Here is a 19,128-nt window from a genome sequence, read left to right as displayed (position 1 = left end):
GCCCAACCTCAGGGCAATGTCTTTTTACTCATCGGGCTATATTTAGAACTGTCACTTGTTAAAAACACTGTCACCTAAAATGAATTTTCAGAAGAGGCTTTGCATTATACACATGGCCCGAAGCACTTATACTGTAACATTACAGCAACCAAAATAAAAGGAAAGTGTGATTGTACAGTCTAATATTGGCTAATTTGTACCAGTTTCACACAAATTTTAACATTTAGCATTAATATGCTCTGTTGCTAAGGAGCAACTCTTCCATTTTGTTCTTAAAAAATGTGTCTGTTCTTGCTTAAAGTAGTGTCTATACCAAAACACCATGCCCTTTTGCAGTCAGAGGGATACTAATTTCAAGATATCAACAAATCAAGGATTTCTACAATAAAAACAGTGCTCAGACATAGAAACACTGGGCTTATTCTTTAAGTTTTTGGCATTTTTTCCCACAGCAGGACCTAAGAAAGTTCAAACTAAAAAAAAAAAAAGCCATTTTTCATCTTCATACATCACATTCATAAACACATATAGCAGACTTTATTTGCAAGTGCAGCCCTCTCTCTCCTGTCCCAGAATCATCTCTTTTCCTGCTTGAAACCTGTGGATACCTTTCTGCACATCCAAAATTCACTCAGATACTAGGGAATGAAACTGTATTAGCCATGGGTAACCCTAGGGTGGGTCCATTACTAGCTAGAGTGAAAGACGAAGGTGATACATCTGCAGTAACAGGGAAAATGAAGCAAAGCATGTGCCTCCAAATTTTACAAGATCTACTGCATGTTTGAGCGGCTTTATGGCAACCCCATTCCCAGCATGACCAAAAATGAGATTCTCCCCAGCCAAACTAACCACAAGTTTCTACATTAAGTGTATCTTCCTTGATGATATCCTAGTAGATTCTTGGTGTTTACTGCAGATGATGCCTTGGAGGATATTTTCAGAGAACCAGGAAATAATCGAAAAATTTCACAGAATGGAAAAAACTCTTCAGAAAGTGAGTAAAATTATTCTAGCCTGCTGAGGACAAATTCTCTGCACACAAATCTAGTTACCTTGAATTAACATTTTGGCTGGCAGCTTTTAAAATCCAGGAGGACACATACCATTTAATAGCTGCAATAGTACTGATCTACTATCCTACAGTAATGACTGAAGTTTAAGATGCCTCTCAAGATGAAAAATGCACTCCCAATGAAACTTTACTGATATCAAAGTGAATTTGATCGCATACATCTGTCTAGGATCCTCTCTATAAATAAGTGGATCAGATATATCCTTTAATCATAAAAGAAAATAAAAATTGAAATATTTTTTGTCCAAATGCACAGCTTTGTCCATATCTCACATATCTCAACATCCTGAGTGCTTGGGTCTGCATGCCAGAAATGCATGGTTCCCATTTCAATTGCTGAAGGCCTTTGACAGGCCATAAAACAAAAATAGAGAAGTCTGTAATGTATTTTATTAGGAACAAAAGATATTTTACATGGATAAAAACATACCTTGAAACACAAGCTCATGGAAACAGGGGAAATTACACCTCCAAAAATCATAGTTTAAACTCACAGTGTGGTTTCCATTTCTTTCTCAACGCAGAGGCAGCCATCTCACTAGTATAGAGGGTCTATGGATTTTCTTTGGGATGAAAGAGACTAGACATGTAGTGTTGTTTCAGTTGAGAAGGACAGAATAATTCAGTGTAGCCACATTTACTGTTTGCCAGTTGCATGTGGTATGAGGCTTGAGAATCTAACCCTTCCTGAAAAGAAAGCTTAGGAACTACTGAGCTCACTGATGATTTGAAAGCACTGCATTTGTCCTGACCTTTGTGCCAACAACCTTATGTCCTTATTTTCTGGAGACACTGTTTATGCAATATTTCATTTCCAAAATGAAATAATCCACTTAAGATACTGTTCTTGAAGAAAAGATTACACAGTGTAGCCCAGTTCTAGATGTTCTTGAAACCTCATAGAACAAACTCAAGAGCTTCTTTAGGCTTTAATGCTATTCCTGATAAAAAAAAATTATTAGAGGCCAGTATATGAAATCATAGCATTTAGTCATGCTGTAAAACTTTTTTCTTACAGTAACTGGATAAATTTACTTCAATACATACATTACCTCCTATACAAGAAGTAGGGCATCCAAGTGAAATAGCAAAGTTTGAAGCATATTAAACTAGAAATTGAAGGGTCCTCAGTTTAAGCCCATGGCTTTGCAGTTGTGACTTTGACCACGGAAGAATTGTCCTGGGCATAAGAACTAGTCGTTTATGCAAAAGACAGTAAATGCTTAATACCAAAAGTTCAATGTCCTACAGAAATATCCAAATCAAGCATGAACCGACTTGACTACCAAAATCTGGGCAGTTGGAGAGGAAGTATCCCTTCCATTTGTATGACCCTAGAAACATAGCTATGCCACTTCCAGTACCCAGCTGAGCTCTTTGAGATCTAGCTTAGATAATTCAGCATATTGACTCCATCAAATAAATTAAATGACATAAATTAAACCATAACACTGTCCCAAAATGACTCTCTTATGTCAGCCACATCAAGTATATTCCAGATTTTCTCCATGTCCCACAATACTTCAGACTGCAGAATGATGGCCTTCCAGTATGAGTACATCATGGAGAAAAGCATAGGCAGAGACTCTTGTCGCCACCAATGTTATCCTTTTATGTAACCCAAATAGGACTACTTATCTTGAAAATGTTTAATGAAAGAGCACAATATATACAACATACAGATGAAATAGGCTAGGATCAGTAAGAGATTAATTAATGTTTTATAAAAAATTCTGTATCCCCAGTATTTAGTATATCTATGCCACTCACACATCCCCTTCTGTCTTTAAAAGGGACTAGGATGCATGGGAGTTGGCTCACTTCTATTTACAGTATTTTCCATAGTATACATCAGCCTTGTGTCATGCATTGAGCCATGCTGCAAAAAACTTGAAAAATAAATCTCTTGGGGATGTTGTAGCCTTGTACGGACTGCCACAATGAGGACTCTCCCTTTTGTTTTAATGAAGCCCCCTCATACATCTTCACCATGCAGTAAATTAGAAGCCTGGATTAGAACAACTATCCCATGATTTTAGGGGGGGAGTTACAAAGTCTTCAACTTGTTCCAGCAAACATTTTTCCTAGTGCAAAATAAATCAAGATATGAGGCTCTCCAAACTGTCAGGTTTTTTTTCTAGACTTTTATATCTGGGTCATACAGTCATGTAACATCCTTGGGTGTGATCACAGCTATTGATTCCAGTGCTGAAAGTGGCAGACTAAATGGCATATAATAACAACAGCACATGAAACAGCAAGAAGGGTAGACCAGGTCAGTCTTTAACTGGTAAGCACATGCTTGCTGAGAGTAACAGCAAGAACACCGCCCTAAAAAATGAAGACTTTGCTTATGACAAAGAAGTTTACATTTTAAAAAGTTATCTCCTGGCTGAAAAGGAAATAAGTTATTAATAAACATTTGTCTCTTATGTGCACAACCACACTTAAGAAAGTTAGTCTAAAATGGAATATTTAAACAGTATTAAATGTGTGTGCATACTCTTTCACTAAGAATTAAATAAAAGATTTCAAAACTGATTCAACTGATTTCAAAAGAGCCAAACCAATACTGTAGAAGGCTGCATGGCTTCTCAGCTCTTTTCAGAATCAGAATACTGCTGAAGTAGAAATTTCTGGATTTGATTTTTTAGTTTTGCTTTACAGAAGGGAAAAAAATTCTTAACTGTTCTATCATAAAAGAGGTGCTTGACCTGTGTTATTAATGGTGGAAATTGTCCTATTTCCAGTTCTCATGTGGTTTGTCCTGGTCTTTCTCCCAGAGGTCTGTAGATGCTATGGTGCCACACAAACTGATGTTTGTCTTTGATGCAACTGAGATTTGATCTATTGATTGCTCTGAAAATGAGGACCAGAGTTCTAAAATTGTGCTTTGGGCTAAATAAGATCAAATCACTTGGGGAAAGGACTTTATAGGCTCAATGGCCCATATCACAAAGGCAATTCTGTACTAGGTGTACTTGGCAGCTGGTATTCAACTTCCATGTATTGGATGATAGCAATGGGGGCTGAAAGTAACTAATTTATAGATTACAGTGATCTCTGATTTGGACTAAAGTGTCAAAGTTTACTAGTCAGGAGGAAAGATTTAGGCTTACATTTATAAAACCACTTTAACATTAGCTATAATATACCATGCAGTTGTCATCAACCCTCAAAAAAAAAGCTTTGCTATTTACAAAGTCTTCTAGTTATGCATAATATGGTTATGAACTACAATGGGACTTTAAAATATAAGATCAGCAAATATTGTTCATTAAATTCCTGTAATTTAATTAGTCTTCCTTACAGAAAAGTAATAGAAAATAAAAGACAAGAAGCAGCTCAGGCATCTGTTAAAATTCGTTTGTTCAGGACAGTGCTCATATTTCTATTAATTATGCTGCATAAATACAAGCAGCATTGATTAGAGACATTCTGCTGAACATACTGTAACAATGGCACAATGGCATCCAAATGCTTTATTTTATCTTTATTACCTCAGGGTAATGAATTGTAATGTAAAGAGCTGATGAGTAATTAAACTCATCAACTGTGGATTTAGAGATATTTTTAGTGTCATATGATGGAAAATCCTCTCAAGAGTAGCAAGGATATATCTTCACAGCATATATTATGTTCCTTAACAGGTCTCATGAGGGAGCACTTCATACTGTTTCTAAATGCTGAAATTATGAAAGAACACTGTATCTATCTTCATTTTTTTTCTTCTTACCTGTGCAGGATCAAGAACTTTAGACAGAACTTCTTGGTGAGTTAAAGCAATTTTCTGCTTGCTGAGTACCAACTGGGATACAGTAGGTCTTCTGTCCACAGATACCACATACATGTCATCAGGTAATGTTATTAAAATGGTCAAGATCCATTCTAAAACTTTTTTTTTTATTGCTTCAAAGTATCCTTTCTAAGTTCCAGCTTAAATTCATGCAAGATTAGTTTATACCTCTCTGTATGTCAGCCTTTAATTAAATAGTAATTTTCATTCCTCCTTCTGAACTTCACAAAGCAATGAGACAGTGCAATCACAGGTTTTGGCTTCCAATCTGCTGAAATAAAAAGTCCAAACTCTTTTAGATTCCACTTAGATGAAATGTTCTGTTGACCACAGCTGGTCTTTTCAGAACATACTCTACTCAGCTCACCTATCCAGCAGTATTCCAAGTAAGATCTTGCTAGTGCTCTTTACAACCACAATTAAATCTCCCTCATCTCAGATGGAAATACCTGTCCTTAGGCATTCTGGGATTTTTATTGTTTTTAAATTATTTTTTTTTTAGATTGACTGCTTAAGGTAATTCAACAATCAATTAATACACTTAAGTCCTTTTCCTACTGAGGAACACAGACCTTATGAAGAAAAATGTTTATGATTAGTCCCCAGAAGCTTGTCTATGCACCAGCTATTATATTTTGTCCCAGAGAATCGCTTAGAGCATCCAGATCTGACGCCAGTCTTCCTTTGTACTGACATTCCAAATTTAGGCATTACAGATACTAGCTTAGATATTAGATGCAGCTTGGTTAAGGGCCCTGAAACAAGTGTATTTATTACAAACCATAAACATAGGAAATGGAAACAGTAAACCGTAAGCAGACAATAGGAAATGGTGGAAAGTAGACTGACAGTGGGCTACAAATATGAGCTACAGCTACCGCAAACTGCAAACAGTGATTTATCATAATGGCAAACAGAAGTCAACAACAATAATCTGCCCCTTTGGGGACCCTCACAGCATGCGGCAATAGAGAAAAAAAAAATGTAGAAACCACTTCCTACTCTCTTAAGCAGGAATGTCAATGAATGTTTAGTTCTATATCCTGACCCTCCTACTGAATGGCTTAATGCCCAGTTAGAGCTTCACAACAGACATGCTCATGCCTGCTGTGCAGTACTGGCATACACAAACTGAGTAACAGCTAAAGAGCTGCCACTCAGCCCTGCCCCTGCAAGCTCTGTACCCCTCACTTCATGCATACACCTGAAAATCACTGGAGGTGATGTGGAGGAGGCTGAGCTTTTCTGAGTGACAAGCACAGAGCTCAGAGACGAAGACTGAAGGGACGAATATCAGCCATATGGGAGCTGGCAGTTCTTTTCACTGCTTCTTGAACCTGATCATCATGTACTTTAGTTTCTTTATCCAGCCTGATCCTGCCTTCATATTGCTTTGGGGGCTTTTCCTTCTCTCAGTTGTATTCAGTCAAACGTCTGCTAGAAGAACTATCAGTGAGAGCTGCTGCTCTTTGCTTTCTATACCTGAAATGAATGATTAATTGTTTCAGACATTATCTACCTCAGGCTTGGAAATACACCTAAAGTTCCAAATAACCTACTAAGCTTTCACTTCTTTCATATTATGTCTGTGTTCCAGATTCCAACTCAGAGCAAAAATATGATTGCTTGGTGATTCAGCAATTCCATTCCAATCTTTGCACTTTGCAAGAAATTCCACTGTACTGTAACTTTTTGGTCTGTTTCTTACAGCTTAGTAAGCATCCAGGCAAAAGCCCCTTCTATCTCAGTGGGGTGCTCTTGAGGAGCTAGTGACATCTCCTAATTAGCAGGTAAGCCTAAATTAAAGGACATCTTTCCAATTATTTTTGCAAAGTCACAGTGTGTCCTGGAGTTGGTTGGGTTTTTTTCTGTTCTGACTTTCAACATATATACATACATCAATATACAAGCATACTTAACCATTCCTTGCAAAAGACTTTAAGATCTACATACAAAGAGCTCTGTATTAGTGCTAAATAATTTTTAAACTGCAGTGTCATGTACATCCATCTTCTATTCTAAAATAAAAGGTACCTTAGTGTATTTTTGTTACACCTTTGTCATTAATTCTGCACTAATCTCTCACAGATGTTCAAGCTATTGTCCTATTCCTACCAATCTTCTATTTATCTTGCTTCTTTGGTTTGGGGGGGCTTGGGGTATGGGGGGGGGTGGTTTGTGGTGGTTGGTTTTGGGATTTTGTGGTGGGGTGGGTGGGTGGGGGTTTTTTGTTGGTTTTTTTTGGGGGGGGGTGTCTTATTCCAGCTCAGTTTAGAAATGAATAATGAAATAAAGCACAGATCATCCCACTGAAAATTACTAGAAATGTTCTATTACTGGCTGATCCTGGACAATACAGTCTGTGTTTTGAAATCACCTTACCTGGGAACAGTTCCAGTATTTCATAGCATAACAGATGAGTCCTTTATTGTGCGACAATATCACCATTTAAAGTCGTTCCATAATTATTCATTCCTGAGACATTTTTGTGATATTCTGCTTAGAGAACCCTCACCAGTGAGATGGTATTTCCATCTGTAATAGCCTCACCATGTGAGAATTAAAATAAAACTGACCTTCTGAGCAATGCGTCTTCCCTGATCAAAGCACTTTTTCCCTAAAGAAAACACATATTTTTGAATTCCTCAAGGAGAGAGTACTTCACATCACATCTTTACATGAGGCTGAAATAATAACATGCTCTGTTACACTGAAGTATTGAGAGATTATTAATACTTAAAAACAGAAGTACATTTTAGTGCAATTATCAAGAACTCTTGTGACTCTCCCCCTGCTACATATAAGAAAAATGTGTAAGAAAATGCACATGGGTCACTGCATACAGTAGATGAAGCATGAGAATGGGAGTTATGTTCCTCTACATTCTAGTCCTAGCTCTGACAATCATCTTGCTTCAGGCACATGACTTGGAACTCCTTGGATGCAGCTTCTCTATCTATAAAATAATAAAAATATTTTCCTGTCTAAAGCCTTCACCATAAACTAAAGCCTATGAGGACTATTATGTCTGAATTCAAAGTAGCTGAAAACAATTTTTAACTGCAAGATTCTGAGCCAAGTGCAGCCCAGTGCCAACCAAACATAATCCAGATGAAAATCACTGGGATTTCATTAATAGCTTCACAGAGTCTTTTTTGACTGCATAAATTGACAGAGTAACACCGGGCCCAAAGTGCTCAGCTAATTAAGCACGTTTACAGAAATAAGATTATAAATTGATGTGCTGGGTTGTAGACACGCAGCTCAAATTAACATGTGTGTGTATGTGAGATATGAGCTTAACATTTCTGATGTTTCATCACAATAGCTGTCTTCCGTTTCTGTTGCCTAGTTTTCCCCTTCTCTGCAATTTCCCCAGTTTCTCACACATTCCCAGATTCCTAATATCCCACTTTAAAAGGCAGTGTTATGCATTCATGACTCATGGAAAAGTAGAGATATGCTGAGTGGTCAGCTGGTCAGATAGGATACTCACTGCATCTCAGTCAGAAAAAGGACCAAACAGCACACTAACATAAAAATGGCTTGCAGACCATACAAGCCTGGGCTAGATTCCACAGTGCCACTGAATTTTGCTCCATTTTATTTTAAAGAGCTTTCTTCATTCCAGTTAGCATAAGATCTATTTACCTACTTTGGTTTTTAAAAGGTCACCTTCCCTGTGATAAAAGCTGAAGTTCCATTTTATTATAAAAGCTTTAAAATTGAAAAGTGAAAGCACTATGCTTCTGCTCAAGTTTTACATCTACCTATTTATTACTTAAAACTACCTGGCCAAAAAAATCTAGGAATTAATGTATAAATTGTAATTTTTATATAATATAAATTACATTTACAGTAAAAGGTAATAAAACCAAGAGGAAAAACTATACAGACTAGATTTCCCTAAAGAATTCTAATACCTGAAATTCAGGCTTATCTCTTCTGACACAGCTTAAATTTAAAATAAAAATCTGAACAAGCTATTACATAAATCTAAGAGATAACTGCATGGTAAAAATCTCTAACTGCAACCCACAACTATCTAAACCTCTATGAAAAACATATGTTTTACATAAAAATAACTAGCATTATGTTACCATGCAATGAAATCTCAGTATAAGTCATAGTTAATTATACATTCAGGGAAAAAGTGAATAATTTAACCCACATCTTCGATTAACTCAAAAGAACAAAGCAAAAAGATCCATCAATCCATTGTATCCCTACAGCATATTTCTACACAACCATAAAAGGACTAAGCAACAATAAGCCTTATTCTTTACTAATAGAAGGATACATCAAAACTCTAATTAAAAACGTTCTGAATTTGGATGATTACTCAAAGATGAGATGGTATGCTGTAATATTTTAAGCCCCAGCTAAGTTGTCACCTTAAGTTTGTGTTGGAGGTTCAGAAGCAGGGTCATATGGAAGTAGGAAACTCCCATGTAAATCGTCCAACTATCCTTTGTATTGTACCTAGGGAAAGCAGAGACACTACTCTGACCCATGCTATCCTTTTAATTCGCTTGGGGTTTTTTAAGTATCCAACTGATAACTGAGATTTTAAGCATCTTAGTAAATCTTTTTTTAAAAGGGCAATTTAGAAATGCATTTATATATGAGTGCCATAACTATCACAAGGCATTGAAATTAATCTCCTTTGAGACACAAGGCAGTAATTTATTCATCTATCCACCCTCTGATTAGGCACCATATGTTAATGGAGTCTACACATCAGTCACCAGCTTGGTCAATGATGAAATGTGATCCTAATGTCAAAGGCTTCTTAGATATTTCTACAGAGAATTTTGTATTCTATTTTACTTCATTTTATTAGTAATCTCCTCATTATTTATGTGATTATAAGTTAGGAGATTTCATGGTTCTTTTGTTTATATATAGTACAGTGGCTAATTGCTTTTTGTTGCCCTGAGGAGATTAGGAAAGTCATCTTATTACCTACATTCACGATAATTTGATGAACTCATGTATAGGAAATAAAAACTTTACTTTCAATTCATGTGGAGTGTCTGGGCTATTAAAGTTGAATTTTCCCCAACTAAATTATAATTTAAAGTATTATTACTGAAGTCTGGAAACCAGAAGGCATAGCCCCATTCAGAAGAAAGTGTAGCCCTTTGCTGCACAGGAGATCCAACTTAATAGTCCTAATTGTTTCTTCTGGCATAAAAATCTATTATTTTCTTAATGTGATTATAGGATTATGGTATTGTATTTTGTATCTGAGAATTGGCTTGGTTTTACAGCTTCTAATCTATGACCTAAGAGGACAGAAGTCATTCCCTCTTCCCCAAATTTCATTCATGCTCTCTGCATCACTCATTCTCATTAGTAAGATGTTCTAAAATCAGTGCTTGTGCTGATCTTACCTATTTAGAAAGATTATTTCCTGATCTTTTGGAGCCTGCAGGAATGACTGGAATATAAATAATATATAATATGGTTGAATCATACTAACAAAGACAGGGATTCACATGAACACAACAGAGAGACACTGCACAAAGTATTATCATGTTGAGACAGCATCCATAATGATATGGGACGATGAACAGCCAAATAGCTTAGTTGTTCCTTTAATGTAAAAAATGTTACAAAAACCCTTTTCCTTTCCTCCTCATCTCTTCTAACACCAGATATTATCCCTCATTATTCTCTTATACCTTTATGTAGTCTAGCTATAATTAATGAATCATCATCTGAGATTATATCTAAACAAGATACCTTCCAATTCTTTTCACTTATTTGAAATATTTTAGCTTCAGCAATTCAGATTAAAAGGAAGTATAAACAAAAACTATGCAGTGAAAAGACAGCCATTAAAGTGGAAAAAACCAAGAAGCCTATTAAGAAAAAAAAACCAAAAACAAAACCAAAAGGTGGGGGGAAAGATGCAATCTAGTTCTGGGAAAAAAAAATGCAGAATAGTGCATCTAGGTCATTAGCTGCTAGGTTTTGTATGCACTTCTATTCCTAATGGACTGTGTAAATCATGGGTCCCTTTAACAAGCAAAGTACTTTTTAACATATTTTTTTCATGCATAATCACTTCTGGAAAGAGAATAAATTAAAATGTGGATAAAGCTTTGAAACCAGAACTCTTTACAAACCTTCTGAAGACAAAAGTATCTTGAGATGTCAGATAGTCATAACATCTGCTCATCCTTATTGCAAATATCAAGACCATACTAGCTGTTCCATCTTCTGAAAATACAGCAATTATTTTTGGTCACTCTGCAATGCCAGCCAAGACAGTGGAGTGCTTTTAACATATTTAAAGAAGCACATATATACACACTGGCTTGAAAGATTTGATCCAAAGATCACTGAAATTAGTAGGAGATTTCCATTTTTTTCAATAGGCTTTGAATCAGGGCTGCATTATTTGGTTTCTGGCATTTTAGTATTATTGCAATGTTTGATGGATTTGAGTTAGCACTTCACATAAAAGGACACTCTACCTACTGCAGGAAACCAGATTAATTGGAGATGAACGTGTAGGTTTAAAAAGACTTGCCCTCGAAGTGTGGCTTGCTTCATCTTTACTGATTTTGAATTATACTGTAAAAAGAGCAAAGATGGAATGAAGTATAAAATACTGGGCAGTGTAAAACGAGATGTAAAGAAAAATGGAAAAGCAATAGAAAAAGGGAACATACTAAAGAAAACACATGCAGTGACATGCAGTATACAGGACCCTCCTTGAATAAGTTTCTTAAACAGCTACTCAATTTTACATGCTAGAGTAACCCTGGTGAGCCTTAATGTTCCATGGTTTTCATACACATAGGCACAGCTGTGTATTTGCATTGTGCAGGCATGCAGTAGAGTCGAAGATTGATTGGCCATAGAGAACAGTGAGCAAACAGCAGTTCTTCTGACCTGCAAAAAATTCTCATTATAATCACTAATAATCATAATACTTTGTAATATTTCTTGAGTTAAATATTCTTCCATAATGTATCTAGTCATGGTAGAGAAATCAATTTATGCATCCAAATGCTGACCATCTTCACATAACATAGGCTCTCAAGGATTAACAGGCTACTTGTGTTTGGGAAGAATTTACTTAATCATTTTACAGATTAAAAAAAGGCATCTTGACCTATTCCCATAAATCTGCATTTTAGTAGCTAAAATTCTTAGAAATAAGGATCTCATAAATACAGAATAAATATTTAGGGAAAGATTTTTAAATGGCAACATTTGGGGGTGGAGAAAATACATTTAACATTCACTCTCACTTTCCCATTCCATCAAATGATGATGAGAATATATAACCAACTGTGCTAACGTGCTTTAAGATCAGCTATTGTTAACAAAAGACAGCATTAGACTCTTTCACTTGAAATGGAAAACTCTTGCTTAAGAAGCATCCTTCTTCATTTGTCACTCTTATGTGCACCTCTGAAACCAGCATCTCGGTCACCTAAGCAGCATTATAGTAGTGAAAGCATTGAACTCTTTCTTGTACTGTACCGATATAAAGCCATCCAGTAATTTAGGGCTAGATTTAACATTACTTTTGTAGACTACCTACAAGAGCCAACAGGAAGTTTGCTTACAAACACTGCACTATTTGCAGAAGTCTCTATGACTTCTCTTACACATGACATCACTTACCTTCTGCAAATGCATGAGCGTTGGCTGTGTTTGCAACCCCAAGCATGCAAGAATCAGGAGAGAGAAATGTGATTATTCAGATTTCCTTAAGTGTTTCAATCACACAATGCTACGAAAAGTCAGAGTTGAGGACAGTTGCAATACAGTAGGGAATGCTGTGAGGGAACAATCTGCAGCACAGAGAGATTTTTCTATGAGAAAAAATGAGGCGGGGGAAGTATTTGTACAGCTTAAACATGGACAGATAATTTGGGACATCACTATGGAGGAGAGAATGCAACTGTACTTTGGAAAAAGAAGCTGATTTGTCTGATTCTTCCCTACAAAGTCCTCTTGCGGCAGCCCAATGTGAGTGCAAATACAAAAAGTACTATAACCATAGAAATGATTAAATGTACTGCAGAGGGTGGGGGGGCACGATTATAGCCCTATATATTTCAGGATCTCTATTTCTACTATGCTTTGTAGTGGAAGTCCTATGTTCTCCCAAAGGTGACTGCTATTATCATAGGTAATGCTTACTTCAAGATCTAGGAGAAGATTCTCCCTCTCCTGTCTGCTCATCTGAAGACTCACAAGAATCTGTTCCTCAAAGCTCATGTCTGAATGACTTCTCTATGAAGGTACCTTTCATTTAAATTATTTTATTGGTTTTTTCTTCTACCAGTTCATGTACAGCTCTAAAATGATACTTTAGAAAATGTCTGAGGTTGGTACTTTTTTTTTCGGCTACCTACTTTTAGTTGTGCTTTTTACTTTCCCTTTGCACAAAGAAAAGTGAATAAACTATATGCCACTGTGCCAGGGAGACACACTGGGAATTATGACAAATCTAGGCTATCTGTACTACAAGAGATTTTCTTGTCACTTTACTACAACTACAGGCAATGGAGAAAATCAAGCTTTTCAGTGTTCTGCAAAAAAATTATAATGTGTTTCAGTTCAAACTACTGTTCTGCATTTTATACTGTTGATTTGTAGAAGAAAATAGAAACCTTTGCAGAAGACTCTTTGTACCATCTTTCAGAGTTTAAGAATGATGCTCTTTTTAGAATTACAGGGAACAGTTCCAGGAGGGGAAAAACTATAATGGGAAAATGCTGTGCACTGCGTTCTCTAGAAAGAGTAATTTCTTAAGAACTCTGCTGGTGGTTTCCCATAAAATAAGATGATATACAAATAATTTCAACTGGAATAGAACTACCAGATTCAGATTCCTTGGACCAAAAAAATGTAATTAATCTGCCTTTCCTCTTCCTTCTGTTAATATATGTAATGTGGAGAAAATGAAGAGCGTATACAGTAACACCAGAGCATTAGGACTTCTGAAAAATGTCATAGTGACAGAGGAGAAAGCAAAATGACCTACAATACTGAAAACAGGGATGGCCCACTTTATAATCTGATATGTAACATTCTGTATTTGGCATATTCTAATTCAAACATCTTATTTGCACTTTCAGTCCAAATTGTTATTAAACTCACTAGACAAAAAGTGTGTCTTTACCTAACGGAGTTAGTAGCAAAGTCATGTGTCAGTTGCCTAGCAGGATTTTACACTCTGTTAATGATGATGGAACCTCATTATCCCTCCTGAAGATTTGGTCTCACAGTTATTTTCAGTTTTATCATGACCAGATTTCTAATTTCATCACTAAAGGACAACTGAAGTAACATGTGTTTATTCTAAAATTGGCATTACAACATAGTTCATTTATTGCTTTTGTCTTATGTCTGGCATTTTATTAATCTTAATTTTATTATTGTGGTATATTAATTTATTTTGTAAACTTGTTCTTCAGCTTAACTTTTTTCTACCTCTTTAGTATCATTCAAAACAGGGGTGATGAAATTTAATTGAGAAGCACATAAGAGAAGAATAAGCCTTAATAACTTACTAAATATATTTTTGAGGTTGCAAAATTCTCAGGGAAAATAGAAGCTACAAATCCAGTTACCTAGCCTATTGATCATCAGCCATAATAGAAGATTTAAAAAAAAATAAAAAAATTAACAACTTGAATCAAGATTACATCTTACCTTGGTTTGGGCTTAGTTGTTTAAGTTTCTGCAAGTATGTTTGATAAGAAACATGGCCAGATCATACTTTCTGCAACCCAGAGCACCCAGTTTCTATCTCCTGCTCTGCTGCAAGCCTACGCTATGACCTTGAGAACGTCATACAGTTTTTCCATTCTTCTCTTTATATGCCTACACATTCTGTCTCTTATTGTGATGGATTTGAAGCTGCCTTGTAATAATGTATTAATACTTCATGTTGACCTGCTACAGGGAAGATGAATGTCTGAATAAATTCATTGAGGTTCTGTCTGGAGATGCAGGCAGGAAGAAAATGACTGCTTCGAGACGGGCATCTCCATATACAGTATTGTTAAAGAACAAACTCAGAACTCTCATTTATAGTCAACCTATAAAACTGGGTTTGTGTAAAGAGCTTCAAGACAGAAGATCCCAGAGACTTGAAGTACGGATTTAAAATTGGATACTCTCCAAGAAAGAGAAGCAGTAGTTCTTTCTGGGAATTAGATTCAGATATAGAATCCTAATGAGACTGTTAAAAAAGCTTCACCTGCCAAAGATGTCATCTATCCATGGTAAGATTCATGGTTAGGTAGGTTTATAGGCCTGCTCGCAAAAAGATTGTTCCAAGTCTTTTTCCTCACTGAAAGCTTTGTTTCTAGCATTAAAAGAAACATTACTTTGATGAAGAAAGGCTCTTGCCACACATTCTAGAAAGGTACCTAAGCCTGTGCAGCACCCACATTCAAAGTACTCTAGCAGCCTAGTCAAGAGATGAAAAACAAATGTACTTTTATGGATAAAGGATTCTCCAGACAAAAAATTGGGTGTTGAATTGTTTAGGTAGATTGCCTGAGAATATCAGAGCTTCACGGTAAACTCTGGAAAAAGAAATATACTGTATATTTTAAAATGAGGAGGAAGGAGTGGGTGTAGAAGAAATTTAGGGGTTAGCAGCCAGGCCAGCCATTGACATTTCAGCTGCTGTAAAAATACTATAAGTTATCAAATAAATGACTCAAAAGCAAGTGGAATCAAAAAAGGGAAATGATGCACCTCTGTACAGGTATAAAAGCCCACTCAGAAAGTGGTTACCTCTGGCTCCCTATCAGAAAGAAAAGCCTTTGGACTGGAGTCTTACATCAGTCTCTTCTGTGCCTAGTACTGTTTGATATTTTCATTAGCACCTTCCCTGGTTCTATGCAGCAAATATATTGCAGCTTACTGTGAATTCAGAATACATGAGCAAAACCTGGAAAAAATGGAGAGGAAAAAGGATGCATTTCTTTCATCTCTCCACAGAATCTAAAAGTGACGACTGCCGATGCTAAATTCAATTTATACTTGTAAGGAAGCTTGACAGGTAAGTGGAGTCTCAGTCTCCAAATGGAACACCGACATTCCACCCTGACCATGGGAAAAAAAGTAAAATTCAACAAGTCCAAGAAGGCAGGACTTGTAAAACCAAGTACCAAAAACCTTTATACCATGATATATATCTAACCTTTAAACCATGACAATGAAATCCTTTAGAGCAAGTACATTTTTTCCTTGACTGTTTTTTGAAAGAATCCCTTCCACAAGGAAGACCCCATCTTATTCTGAGGCCTGTAGGTGTTACAATTAATGAAGAACAGATTATAAACAACATGCTTGCTCACTAAATCTATTGTAGATATATCTCAAAATTAAAATTAAATACGCAATTAAAAGTATACTTTTGTTCCCCTACAGGATTTCATTCAAGTCTTCTCTTATATCAATGATGTGGTGTTAGTTTCTTATGTTCTCTTTCCTCTCCAAAAACTCCATGATTATTTTTTTTTTGTGCAAGGGAAAGTTTAAGGCAAAGGTTTTTAAAACAGTGGTGCAAAAGCAAAACCAGCACTTCAGAATCTCATAAACCAACAAAGAAAATCAATAGTATAAAAGATGACAACATCACTAAACATGAACTAAGACTACTGTGATAATGATTGACTGTGTCACAGTACAGCATTTCACAAAGTGATGTAGGGCAACATTTACTCAAAGCAGATTAATCCCAGAGCCCTAAGGGAGGGGGGGTTAATTTTTTTTTTTTTTTTTTTTTTCAGGAACCTAGCTTCCAGATATTAGACAGTTTCCCAAAACTGAAGTCCTACAGAGTGAGGAAGGGAATCTTACCAGCACCACTAGTGACCACAAACATCCCCTGGTGTGGTATCCACATCATAACTCAGAAGATAGCATACAGAGTCAATCAGCCATTATCATTTTGTCAAGCATCGTGCAAGGTCACATACATTGAGCTGTACCTTCATTTTCTGAACCTCTCAGTTTCTAACAGAAGAGCTAATTGTTGTAGAAATGTTAAAGGAGACCATGAAAACGACTGCTGTTACTACAAGCATGCCTCTTCTGACACAAACTAGCTACCTTGCCTCCATAAAAAGAAGTTAGAAAGACAAAAAAAAAAAAAAAAAGAAATAAATAAAACTGCTGTTTAATGTTATTTGTCCAAAGAGAAACCAAATCCTCATTTGACATGTTCATAGTGCAACAGTTTTATTTAGTTACCAGTTGAAGACTGGTATATGTCCTAAAATTAAATGAAAAGAACAGCATTATTAACTATCATATGGATGTTTATAGTGTGATTGAGGATAGAACGATAGCTTTCTCTTAAAGGAAGAGGCATATATAACAGGGTCAAGCATTTGAAGGAAACTCAATTAGCTACACTACTTTGTATCTACATTTGTCCACATCTAGCATCTCTCACTATCTGCAGTTGGCCTGGATGTTACTTCTACACAAATTACATCAATTTGCACCTTAAATCTTTTTTATAGCTTTGTGCTTCACAGCAAAGCAAATCCAGCCTATCTGCTCCAGCCTTTTTACAGTCTGCCCTATTTCCCTTCTCATCTCAGCTTTGAACCTTTCTTTCAGTCTCCTGTGTCCATCCTTCTCTATCACAGAAGTTTCCTCTCTCCTTTTTCAACTTTTCTTGCACTTGAAACAATCTGACTCTCTTTTCTATAACTTAGAAAACTTTACTTAACTTTTACAGATTGCCATAATTTATCTTGTTTTACTTACTTAGATTTTTAAAACCTTTATAGCAGAGAAAGTATGTTTTTTCAATGCATGCAAAAGTCCTATGTAAATGTATAGTTGTTATTGCTAACGTATTATTACAGTTACAATTCATGCACAATCCAAATTTTTTTCTGAGCATGTTTCATATCTCTTCTCATTCATTTTATTTACAAAATCTTCCTCTTACTGGATTTTAGTGCAAAGATTTGATTTTAAAAGTAGAAAATTAATGTTTGCTACCGGTCTTCTGTGCCAACCAGTTGTTGCAGTACTCAGTTCTAAACATTTAATCCTTCAGACACTCAGGTTTTGAAATCCCTGATATATCAGCCACAACAAAGTATCTTAAGAGTGCTTTTGATGTATACTCTGTTCTGAATACAAGGCTTGCCATGAACTTTCTGCACAAACCATAAAAAATCCATTTACACTTTAACCTGTTCTATAAAATCCCATCCCCTCTTCAGATACTATGTTCTTGCAAGTCCTCTAAGAGTTTTGCAAGACTGACAGTGGCAAATTACAGGCATCTTTTACAAGCAATTTTCTTCTATATGCTTCAGAATTCCTGTAGTCTGAAAGGCAAAGAAATCTATTTTTCCATTTATCCCACAAAGAGCCTTCCTCTACAAATTCTGGTAGCTATCACTCTTGTCATAAATTTTTTCATTCTGCCTATAGGACAATTTCTATGGGCATCTAAACTGCTAGTACCATAAAGAAGTTTGTAGCAATTTAACTGTATCTTTAAGTCACAAGTGTAATAAACCAATCTGTAGCATGAGCTCATGCATTTTCTGTATGTATCCACCTACCCCTCCATCCATCGCTTGGGGAGTCTGAAAATTCCAGTCTAAATCAGTATCTGATTGACTGTCAAATGTTTCTTCATTATAAATACTATACATAGAGCCACTGTCAAAACCCTTATACATTATTGTAAACTCTTTGAATGATAAAACCATGAAAAAGTTGAAAATATGATGTATTCACTATTGCCAAAGCTCTTTCATGTACAATCAAGTAAATTTCAGCCATTCAAGAACTGGAATTATGAACTGCAGAGGAATGCTATGAATTAATATAATCTGAAACTGTATTAAGAATTTAGGAGATGATGATGATAATGATATCGTGTAAACCCAGAATAAAAGATAAACATCAGAGATTTAGATGTTGTATGATGAAATAATTGAAGTTGATGAAGATGATCAGGTTAACAAGGCTGTATTGTAACTTCTTTGGAACTGGGGAAACTAAAATAAAGGGTTCGGTAAACACAGGGATGAAGAATTAAGTAAACTATGAGCTGGGGATCTTGCCAGAAAGCACTTGTATTTAAGCGTGGGCTCAACAAATTACCTGGAAACAAACAGAACATGTTCTAAGTACAGCGCCTTACGACAGTTTGCAATCCACTCTTTATTCATTCCAAAACATGGAGCAGACTAAATGCTAGAAGCTGAAAAAGTGTTTCAACAAGCAC

The sequence above is a fragment of the Buteo buteo genome, chromosome 16, assembly GCF_964188355.1.
Source record: "Buteo buteo chromosome 16, bButBut1.hap1.1, whole genome shotgun sequence".
Taxonomy (NCBI): Eukaryota; Metazoa; Chordata; class Aves; order Accipitriformes; family Accipitridae; genus Buteo; species Buteo buteo.
This window is presented reverse-complemented; position numbering follows the sequence as displayed.